We start from the raw sequence: 12,472 nt of genomic DNA, 5'->3' as shown, positions 1-12,472 counted from the left end.
CACCTACTACAGGCCACCTAAAATAATTTAGGGTTTTTCACTACTTCGATCAGTGAAATTTACTTCATGTTCCTGCAGTCGACCTTGACTTTGCTTGAAAAGATGTATAAAAATCGTGGAGAAGAATAAAGTCTCAATAATTAAAATCAGAAATCTATTAATCGACACTCAAATATGTCTGAATGAAAGGAAGACTGCCAATTTTCTTGGCATGCAAACCAAGATGAATTTTAATAAACCGAGAAATAATTATTTTGATTTCGAAATTTGAGGAAGAGACAATAGCTGGCTGTACCATAGCATTTGGTTACTTACAGAAATGGGCTATCTCTTTTAATAAGAATGCAAAGTATTTGACTGGATGACGCTGTCTGAAACCACAGATTGTGTGATTACTGGAAACACTATTATACAGGGTGAGTCACAAACTATTACCCCAAAAATAGCTCCTGAAGTACGGTAGGAGCTGAAAAGTTTGTGGGACAAATGTTGCATGGGACAACGGGGGCCGTAATATGGCGTTGGTTTTTTGTTCCAAGGTGGAGTCGCTTCAAAGATATGGTCAACTTTTTTTTTTTAAGTTGGGTGCTATAGTTTGGTACTTATTTTCTGGTAGCGGCTTTCGAGACGAATCCAATGATGTGTAACAGTAAGGTCTTTGAAGGTCAACTAAGGTCGAAAAGGTGGCATGAACGTCCATTTACAGAAGGTGTTCGATGTGATGACCATTTGTATCATTGCAATGTTACAATCTTCTTATCATGGATTGAGTGGTATTCCTTATCACATCGGCACTTATCGAAGCACATGCTCTGACAATTCTCTCTCACATGTCTTCAGGTGTAGTTGGAACGTTTTTATAAACAACGTCTTCTACGAATCATCACAAGGAAAAATCCAGAGACGTCAAGTCTGGCGAATGAGCCATCCACCACACATCTCCTGCGCGTCCAATCCCACGATTGGCGACAGCAATGAACACTACAGAAAAGCTGCAACAGGCGCACTAGGAACGGTGCATGGACTCGCAAGCCCAGCTGATGTAATGGAATGAATGAATGGGATGCGATTTAATTGTTTGCACTTTGTTGATATTTTCATGTATGCTTTCGGTTTAGATTGCCATTCAAAAGAATTATCATCAAAATAAGTAACATGACATCTTAATGGTGGTAAATGAAGCAACAGACCCTTTAAAACCTGTCAATTGAATAAACTAGACATACCCATACCATTGCACTGAGCACCCCTTTCGGCTTTGTTGCGATAGTAGCGTGTCGTAATTGCTAGGGAGCCATCTCAATACGATGGCAACCCGCTCGAAAGTGCAAATATTACTCAGTGACATCCATTCTAAATGGGTTCAGTAGGATTATGTCCAGGTGACGTGTAGGTACTGCGTTACAGGTGTATTAGGCGCGCCTAGCGTGTGTCAGGAGCGTGTGATCCTCAGTTATCAAGCCACTGCGCCGTCAGAGAGGGTGACAGCAGAGCTGTCCGGTTATCCTCCTTGCAGCAGTTCCGAGTGAATTCGGAAGTTCTAGCTGATAGAAAAAAATGGCTAAATACGGAGAAATGACACTGAAAATCTGGGTCAGAGTGAAAGGTAACACAAAATCCCAATCTACCGTTCGATACGAAATCTGGTACTGTAATTATTGATGGATCGGCGTTATCCATACAACCAACACTTTAAGAGTTCATTGCAGCTTTAGTACGGTTCCGCAGGTCGGTCAGAGTTGTTCATTGAGGTGGAATGTAATTACCTCTTTTACAAAGCCATACATTTCCTTGTGGTTTTCAACAAGACTCTGCATAAGTTGTAAATGGTAAGGCGTGTAAAGCTAACAGCGTCTCAACTCTTCCTACAATTGTTTCAAATGTTACGAGTTTTTATAACTCCGTTACTTGACATATTTGGTCTACGCACAAAACTTCCTTCAATTCTTCTCACGTCTTCATTCGACGCAGGCAGATACGCACAGCTTGTTCAAATTTCTGAAACCAATGGTTTTTTTCCCGCTTGGTAGTTCAATGCCAAATCCGAACTAAATGCTCTCTTCACTGAAATATCCGACTCCAGAACGCTTTCAACCAGAACCTTTTGCTGTAGCAGCCGTCTTACAACTGAAGCGAAATAACTGTGTATAGGCACGATCACTCAAGTTGTCGTTTAAGCAATCGTCATCACTCTAGCAGTAGTAATCAAACCTGCACATGCTCTTCCATCCAACGGTCTGCAGATTACTCATACCTGATTTATATTTCAAGCAATTAATTAAAATGGGTCTATCTTTGTAAGTAGACAACGGCCTTGCCGCAGTGCTAACACCGGTTCCCATCAGATCACCAAGTTAAGAGCTGTCGGGCTTGGCTATCACTTGGATGGATTACCGTCTGGGTCTGCCGAGTGCTGTTGGCAAGTGGGACGCACTCAGCACTTGTGAGACCAATTGAGGAGTTACTTGTAGCAGCACTGGTCACAAAAACTGACAACGGCCGGCAGAGCGGTATGCTGACCACGTGCCTCTCCGTATCTGCATCCAGTGACGCCTGATGGCTGAGAATGACACGGCGGCCGGTCGGTGCCGTTGGGCCTTCAAAGCCTCTTCCGACAGTGTTTGTTTGACAGTGTTTGTTTGACAGTGTTTGTTTGACAGTGTTTGTTTGACAGTGTTTTTGCGAGTAACCCTGAATAAAGATGATTACTTCCTACGTCAGCCAAATGTCAGTGAACGACCTATGTGAGGTACTATTCTAACTATATGACGATGTGAGCCATATACATTTGAATTTAGTAATTATATGTGCATAATAGTTAATTAAATTAATTATACAGTTAGATACAGATACTAAAGACACGCACACAAACACATGTCACTGTGCGCAATAGAATAAGTCAGAACGAATTACGAGATAGATTCAACTTCTGAGATTGGCATGTGCCATGCTTATTTGATTAACTTTACAGTATCATAAAAACAATTAAGGTAGTTAGGAGTATATGGCGAATTCTGCGAAATTAATACCCAACAAGCTGACTAAATATTTGTGTTAGAAAGATTATTTAAAAACATCGCGAAGTGCCATGAATTGTTCAAGCTATGTCATCGTCGCTAATGATCCTGCAAATAGGAGTAATATTAAAAACTGTTCATGGAATTTTTGTGCTCACACACATTCAGTCGTGCTTGATACGTTTTCCATCATTACTTTGCATCAACAGAAGCGAAGACACTACGCGTATTTTTCCTTTTTATTGTGCCGTGGGCTATACAGAAGCCACTTTTCATCCAGTCAGTGCTTTACCTGATATACCTCGCAGTTAACATTTATAATATTTGCGTAATGAGATATTGGACTTGAACACATGTATCGCCTATCGTAATTTGAACCGTATACACATCTTATCGTAAGAATCCAGTCACCCCTGTGTAATGCGGAATTGACCACCAGATGACACGACAGGCAGACCTGCCAGTGTAAGGCGGGGACGACGACGCCGCCGCCGCCGCTTAGTTTGTGGGCACTCAACAGCGCGGTCATCAGCGCCCGTGCAAAGTCTCTATTTTTACACAGTCCAATTGTTACGCATTGCAACCTAGCCACTGTCACGAATGATGATGAAATGGTGAGGGTAACACAAACACCCAGTCCCTGGGCAGAGAAAATCCCCAACCCAGCCGGGAATCTAAGTGGGCTAGTCTTTGGATGTCACTTGATATTGATTGAGAGGGAGTGTCAAGCATCGCGGAACAGGGCCGAAAAAAAAAAAAAAATAAGAAAATCGTATGAAATTAGAGGAAAGAATGGGTTGTGAGTTGCTAACTGCTATCGGCAATGCATTTAGCACAATAACTGTGCGTTGGTAGTTCAAACAAGTGGGGGTGAATGGTCGAGCGACTCCTCATAAACCACACATTTCAGTAGTCAGTACTAAGCGATGCTTGAGTGGTGTAAAGAGCGACGTCACGGGACCGTAGATAACTGGAAACGAATGATTTAATCGCGCTATACTCCGTGGTAACCCGATGGAAGGATTTTGGTTTGGCGAATGCTAGGAGGAAGTTACCTGCCATGATGTGTAGTGCCGACAGTGAAGTACAGCAGAGGTTGTTTTATGGTGTGCAGGTATATTTCGTGGTTAGGGTGTGGTCGACTAATTGCGCTTAAGAAACCGCAAAATACGGACGGATATGGATACATTTTACAGAGTTGCGTACTGTATATAGTAGAGGAACAGCTCTGACATGATGATCACTTGCGTCGGATGACAATGCACGTTGCCATAAAACAGCATTCCTAAAATGGACTGGTGTGCCTGAGTCGGGACCTGAGCCCAATGGAACACCTCTGGTATGAGTCACAAGGTCGACTTCACTCCAGACCCCAGCCTCCACAACAGCACAACCTTCTTTGCCTTCAGCTCTTGACGAACGACGAACTGCCGTTCCTCCAAAGACATTCGGACCTCTCATTGAAAGGGTCCCCAGCGGATCTGAAACGGTCATTAAAGTGATGGGAGGACACACTCCATTTTAATGTCCACGAATAGGTGTCTGGATATCTTTCACCAGATAGTGTACCTACATGCCTATACGACATCCTTTTATGTTTTGCACAAAGTTGTGGGCTGAATACCAGGGACTTATTCCAGCAGTGTGTGGTCCCCCTAGAGCAGTGGTTCCCAGCCTGGGGGTAATTACCACCTGAGGGGCAAACTAAAATTTTCTGAGGTGTAAAAACTAAACGACTGGATTCCGTTTGTGACAAACTGAATTACTTTCAAATGATCATTACTGTTATCACAGTTTTGTAAGATTCTAATGCTCTTCAAATAAGCTATCAATAATTGCTTTTTCTCAATTAGTAGGATTAAAACGGTGTTTACAGGTTCCTCACATACTCCACCCACCAGACACACATGCTGTGCTCTGTCCCATACATTTCTGATGATAAAAGTGAGACACATACGAAACAAATGCTGAATATCTCAAGAAATGTCTTCTCCGAGTTGTAGATAGTACCTTCAGTAGTCTATAAATTGCTTCATTACTCGTTTCAAAACAGATAAATGAATTAATTGACAGCAAGACACAGCAGTAACTACATATGGGCTAACATAGTGCTGTACACATTATTATTATTATTATTATTATTATTATATACCTTTCTCAGACGTTATGTCTGGTTAAAAATGGAAAGTGACGTGGACCTTGATCAAGCGTGACTTCCTTTTAACTGTACGGTATATCTTACACTGCATTTAGGAACTTTCGGGTAATTGAACATATATCAATAATTACAGATTTCTGTAGTCGTATATATACGTTTGGATGTAGGTGTATTGCGTTAATGTACTGGTGGATACTGTGTGGTATGACTCCTGTAGTTGATAGTGTAATTGGTATGTCAAATTTACCTTAATGCCACATGTCCTTGCCTTCCTCAGCCAGTTGGATGTATTTTTCAATTTTTTCTCCTGTTTTCTTCTGTATATTTGTTGTAGTGGGTATGGATATTTTGATTAGTTGTGTTAATTTCTTCTTTTTATTGGTGAGTATGATGTCAGGTTTGTTATGTGGTGTTGTTTTATCTGTTATAATAGTTCTGTTCCAGTATAATTTGTATTCATCATTCTCCAGTACATTTTGTGGTGCATACTTGTATGTGGGAACGTAGTGTTTTATTAGTTTATGTTGTATGGCAAGTTGATGTATTATTTTTGCTACATTGTCATGTCTTCTGGTGTATTCTGTATTTGCTAGTATTGTACATCCGATTGTGATGTGATCTACTGTTACTATTTGTTGTTTGCAAAGTCAGCATTTATCTGTTGTGGTATTGGAATCTTTAATAATATGCCTGCTGTAATATCTGGTGTTTATTGTTTGATCCTGTATTGCAATCATGAATCCTTCCGTCTTTTCTTAGCCATGTGTTGGATGCGTCTTGATCGATGTATGGCTGTGTTAGATGATACGGGTGCTTGCCATGTAGTGTTTTCTTTTTCCAATTTACTTTCTTTGTATCTGTTGATGTTATGTGATCTAAAGGGTAGTATAAGTGGTTATGAAATTGCAATGGTGTAGCCGATGTATTTATATGAGTGATTGCTTTGTGTATTTTGTTAGTTTCTGCTCGTTCTATAAAGAATTTTCTTAAATTGTCTACCTGTCCATAATGTAGGTTTTTTATGTCGATAAATCCCCTTCCTCCTTCCTTTCTGCTTAATGTGAATCTTTCTGTTGCTGAATGTATGTGATGTATTCTATATTCGTGGTATTGTGATCGTGTAAGTATATTGAGTGCTTCTAGGTCTGTGTTACTCCATTTCACTACTCCAAATGAGTAGGTCAATATTGGTATAGCATAAGTATTTATAGCTTTTGTCTTGTTTCTTGCTGTCAATTCTGTTTTCAGTATTTTTGTTAGTCTTTGTCTATATTTTTCTTTTAGTTCTTCTTTAATATTTGTATTATCTATTCCTATTTTTGTCTGTATCCCAGATATTTATAGGGATCTGTTTTTTCCATCACTTCTATGCAGTCGCTGTGGTTATCCAATATGTAATCTTCTTGTTTAGTGTGTTTTCCCTTGACTATGCTATTTTTCTTACATTTGTCTGTTCCAAAAGCCATATTTATATCATTGCTCAATACTTCTGTAATCTTTAGTAATTGGTTGAGTTGTTGATTTGTTGCTGCCAGTAGTTTTAGATCATCCATGTCTAGCAAATGTGTGATTTTGTGTTGGTATGTAGCAGTAATATTGGATCCATAATTTGTATTATGTAGCATGTTGGATAGTGGGTTCAGAGCAAGGCAGAACCAGAGAAACTTAATGAGTCTCCTTGGTATATTCCACGCTTAATCTGTATTGGCTGTGATGTGATATTATTTGAATTTGTTTGGATATTAAGTGTGGTTTTGCAATTTTTCATTACTATGTTTAGGAACTGTATCAATTTAGGATCTACTTTGTATGTTTCTAATATTTGTAGTAACCATGAGTGGAGTACGCTATCAAAAGCTTTTTGGTAATCAATGTATGTGTAGAATGAGATTTCCACTCTGCAGTGGAGTGTGCGCTGAGATGAAACTTCCTAGCAGATTAAAACTGTGTGCTGGACCGAGACTCGAACTCGGGACCTTTGCCTCTCTAGGGCAAGTGCTCCACCAACTGAGCTACCCAAGCACGACTCACGCCCCTCCTCACAGGCAAAAGTCCCGAGCTCGAGTCTCGGTCCGGCACACAGTTTTAATCTGCCAGGAAGTTTCAATGTATGCGTAGTGTAGCGACCTTTGTTTAGTTTTAGCTTGGTATGTCACCTCTGCATTTATTATCAGTTGCTCTTTACATCCTCGTGCTCCTTTGCAGCAGCCTTTTTGTTCTTCATTTATAATTTTGTTCTGTGTTGTATGTGTCATTAATTTCTGTGTAATGACTGAAGTTAGTATTTTGTATATTGTTGGTAGGCAGATTATGGGGCGATATTTTGCTGGGTTTGCTGTGTCTGCTTGATCTTTAGGTTTCAGATACGTTATTCCTTGTGTAAGTGTATCAGGGACTGTGTATGTGTCTGCAATGTAACTGTTAAATAATTTAGTTAGATGTGAATGTGTTGAGGTGAACTTCTTTAGCCAGAAATTTGCTATTTTATATTTTCCAGGGGCTTTCCAATTGTGCGTAGAATTAATTGCTCTGATGACTTCATGTTGCAAAATTATCACTTCAGGCATTTGTGGTATCATCTTGTATGTGTCTGTTTCTGCTTGTATCCACCGTGCATGTCTGTTATGTTGTACTGGGTTTGACCATATGTTGCTCTAGAAGTGTTCCATGTCTGTTATGTTTGGTGGATTGTCTATTTTAATGTGTGTGTGTTATCTATTGTCTGGTAAAAATTCTTTTGGTTTGTGTTGAATGTTTGGTTTTGTTTCCTTCTATTTTCGCTTTTTTTTTGTATCTTCTAAGTCGTTTGGTCAATGCTTGTAATTTCTGCTTTTTTTCATCTAATTGCTCTATCGCTTCTTGTTGTGAGATTTTACCTAACCTTTTTCGTTTTTTCTGATATTTCATTTCTTATAAATTGTGTTAGCTGTCCGATGTCTTTTCTCAGTTTTTCTATTCCGATCTGTAGCTTGTGTTGCCATGCTGGTTTTGTGGGTTTCTTCTGTGTGTTGGTTTGTTCTGATCTCTGTCTAGTGTGTATATTTAGTGTAGTGAGTGCTCTTATATAAACTAGTAGTTGTAACTCTTCCATAGTTATTATTATTATTATTATTATGTGGTCGGACACAACGCATTAACACCCTGAAGCCTTCCAATTTCTGCCAGTTCAGAAGTAAGGAGTCCAACAATCAAGTGATTCACCATCAGTAAGTATAGTGCTCACATTTTAACTTGGTTGATTTTTAAATGGGGTTATGGTGCACAGGTCAGACCAGAGCCGCAATGGAGAGGAATGCACGGGAAGGATGTTTTGTAACAACTGTCTACCCTCACTGTGGATAGTCAGTTTTCTTATCTGAGAATGAATTGCGGATGACACTTACAATGCACCACGACTTCCTTCGTCATTCATTTTAAAACACAGTGTCTAATTGCAATCAGTGGTAACGGTCTAAGAAAGGTTGGCAACCACTCTCCTGAGTAGCACTGACTGATGTTAACCGCATGTTGTCCTACCATCTGGCGGGTAAGTCGACAAATAAGCAGCTCGACCAATACTGATACCCAAACAACAAACAATAAAAACCTTAGCTCCTGTGAACAAGTTGTTTCTCAGATGTACCCTCATGAAGTGTTCCTCCAACAATTCCAGAGGGATGGAATGGGACAATGATTTGTTTTAGGCACAGATCATTTGCACAGTGATTTAGACAAATGATCGGGCGTTCATGATCTGACTGTAGGTTCCTGTATGTTCGCCAGAGACAGATAATGGCGTGTGTATCACGGACCCTAGTTCATGCCATACAAGCATTACCATCATGGGCATAGCGTCAACACCTACCTCAACGGTTTCATCTTGGCAAGTGGAATGCATGATCTCATGTGACCCTTTGAGATGCTGATACCGTACATTCGGTTGTCCAGTTACCATCAGTCCATGTGGATTTTTGCCTTGCATCAAATGCCCCATCGTGGTGGTCTGCAGCAAATAGACGTACAAATTTGTGATTGTGGACTGTCCATTCCATAACGTAGGCGCAGGTTTGAATGCTATAGCTGATCACTGGGTCTTCTCAAATTATGAAATGTTTAGTGAATTGGCTGCAGTGTGTCTCATCCATCTGCTGTTAGAATCCATTGTCTACGGTGATCCCCATCAACAATACGTTGTTGCTTCCTTGAATCAGACCTAGTAAGGTGGAGCAGCTGGAATTGCATTTGAGTTGAGTGGGATCCAAACATGCCTTTGACGACCGAAATGTGCGTTTCTGGACGTTTACTTAAATCAGTTAAGGTTAATGTCAGTATGTTTCACTTCAAATGGACACAGCCATCTTTTGTCCTTGTACTTTTCCTTGTCCTTACAATAACAATGGAAGGCAAAGAAGAAGTACTCTTATTATAACAGAGTGTAAGACAAAGCGGCAATCTTTCACACATTTTATTAGTGTTGTACATCGAAGAAGTAACGACGGAAATGAAAGAAAATTTCAAAGATGAGATTATTTTCAAGACGAAAGGAAATGTCTGCGGAGTTGCTAATGACGCTTCTGTCCTCAGTGGAAGTGAGGAAGAATCATATGACCTGCTGAATGGAAAGAACAGGCTAATGAGCACGGATGTAGATTGAGGGAAAATCGAATAAAGCTGAAAAGAACAAGGAGCAGTTGGAATGAGATTAGTGATTAACTCAGCAGCACACTTGGGGACAATGATAAGATGAAGTAGAGGAACTGTTCCACTTTAGAAGCAAAATAACAGACGATTGATGAAACAAGTGATATGTAAAAAGCACACTAATCCAGATGAAGACATCATTCCTACCCAAAAGAAGCCTTCTTTTATGATGAAGAAAACATTCCTATACAAAAGAAACCATCTAGTATCAAACGTGGACTTGATTTGAGGAAGAAATTTCTAGGAATGTTTGTTTGGAGCACAGAATTGTATGGAGATAAATCATGGACTGCTGGAAAAAAGAAAAGAAGAGGATCGACACGTTTGAGATGTGGTGCTATAGAAGGATGTTGAAATGACGGACAGAGCGAGTAAGAAATGAGGAAGTTCTCCGCAGAATCGAGATAAGGAAAGTTTTGTAAATACGAAACCGCAGTGCATGAGGGATAGAAACAACTATCAGGGAGTCACGTCGGCGGCACGATAATAATATTTTAGTAAATTTCTCTCCTCCCACCCTCCCGTCTATCACCACCTGCTATCGCTACATATACCCCACCAATTGTATGCTGAAAAACTTTACTCAATAACAAACAAGGGAAAATATCTTTTTGTAGCTGAAGGTGACACTGGATTTCAACAGTGTTCAGCCAACTGGGGACACCTGGAGATGATCCCACCAGAGTGGTTGAAACGTGCAGTACTGAAGAAAAGTGTGAAAAGGAAAGTAACGTGGCCTTAACAACCTAGAATATATTTATTACATTCAATGACCATGACAACGAAATCTTCAGACTTACATGAAACAAATTCGATATACCGAGTGTCTTTCCTAAGACTCGTCAGGCGCATTTTCTCTGGTATTTGGGCAGAAATCTGCAATTTCTTTGTTCCATTGCGTAGCTGGAGTCAGCCCAAATAATTATTGCTCGTCACGTCTTTCATGCGATCCCCAGTGTCAACAGAAACCAGAATTTCACGTGTCCATCGACAGAGCACTTTCAGATTAGTTTAGCCAGATATTCCTTTTAAAACACGAAGTATAAACAGCAATCAAGTAACGACTCAATAACTCTGCATCCAGCGCGGGTCAGACAATGCTGTCGCTGCTCCCTCACTGGTTATTCTTAGAGTTTTACTGCCCTCGTTAATATCGATAAAACAAATATCGCACTGGACTAATCTGGATGATGATGATGATTGGTGTGTGGGGTGCTCACCTGCGCGGCTATCAGCGCCCGGACTAACGTGGAGCCGCTCTATTGAATGGCCACGTGAAATTCCGCTTTAAAAACAATTTTCGCCTTTTTTTTGTGTTTTCCGTCGTTTCTTAGTTGCTTCAAAATTCGTGGAGGTATATTCCGTCTACGAAACTAATTGAAGATAGTTTGTTTATTGTCATACGCGTTTCCCTTCTTTTATTTGTTTTCAAAAGTGTTCAAATGTGTGTGAATTCCTGAGGGACCAAACCGCTGAGGTCATCGGTCCCTAGACTTACACACTACTTAAACTAACTTAAATTAACTTAAATTAACTTACGCTAAGGACAGCACACACACACACACACACACACACACACACACACACACACACACACCCATGCCCGAGGGAGGACTCGAACCTCCGGCAGGAGGGGTCACGCAATCCGTGACATGGCGCCTGAAACCGCGCGGCCACTCCGCGCAGCTTTTATTTGTGAAGCATCTTCAGTGGCCTGTAATACATGTTTCTTTTTATAAACATAATAAAGGAGAACCAGAGATGAATGCACTAAGCAGATTCAGAAGGATGTAGGGTGCAGTAGTTACTTGGAGATGAAGAAGCTTCCACAGGATAGAGTAGCATGGAGAGCTGCATCAAACCAGTCTCTGGACTGAAGACCACAAAAACACAACTGTAGTTACAGTATATTATTATGTTAAATTTTGTCATGTTTTCACATTGTTTTTTAGGTTAGAATCAACTTTTATAGCACAAATTTCGGGATGTGGAATTATAGTTCGATAAGCAAGCATCATCGAACGATAATTTCACATTCCGAAATTTGTGCTACAAAAGTCGGTTTTAACCTCAAAAACAACTGAAAAGCATGACAAAATGTAACATAATAACATACGGTAACTACCACAAAATACAGTTGTATTGTATTGTATTGTATATTAACCGGGGACCTAGAAACGACGGAGAGGCTCCATCCCCGCCGCAGTCGCAGTGGTCCACAACCCCACGACGACTTCCGCAGTCCACTTCGCCCCTCCACCGCCCCACATCGAACCCAGGGTTATTGTGCGGTTCGGTCCACGGTGGAACCCCCAGGGAACGTCTCACACCAGACGAGTGTAACCCCTATGTTTGCGTGGTAGAGTAATGGTGGTGTACGCGTACGTGGAGGACTTGTTTGCGCAGCAATCGCCGACATAGTGTATCTGAGGCGGAATAAGCGGAACCAGCCCGCATTCGCCGAGGCAGATGGAAAACCGCCTAAAAACCATCCACAGATAGGCCGGTTCACCGGAGCTCGACACAAATCCGCCGGGCGGATTGGTGCCGGGGACCAGGCGCTCCTTCCCGCCCGGAAAGCCGTGCGTTAGACCGCACGGACAACCGGGCGGCCACA

Source organism: Schistocerca cancellata, chromosome 8, assembly GCF_023864275.1.
Source record: "Schistocerca cancellata isolate TAMUIC-IGC-003103 chromosome 8, iqSchCanc2.1, whole genome shotgun sequence".
Taxonomy (NCBI): Eukaryota; Metazoa; Arthropoda; class Insecta; order Orthoptera; family Acrididae; genus Schistocerca; species Schistocerca cancellata.
The sequence above is the reverse complement of the archived record's forward strand: the minus strand, read 5'-3'. Positions refer to the sequence as shown.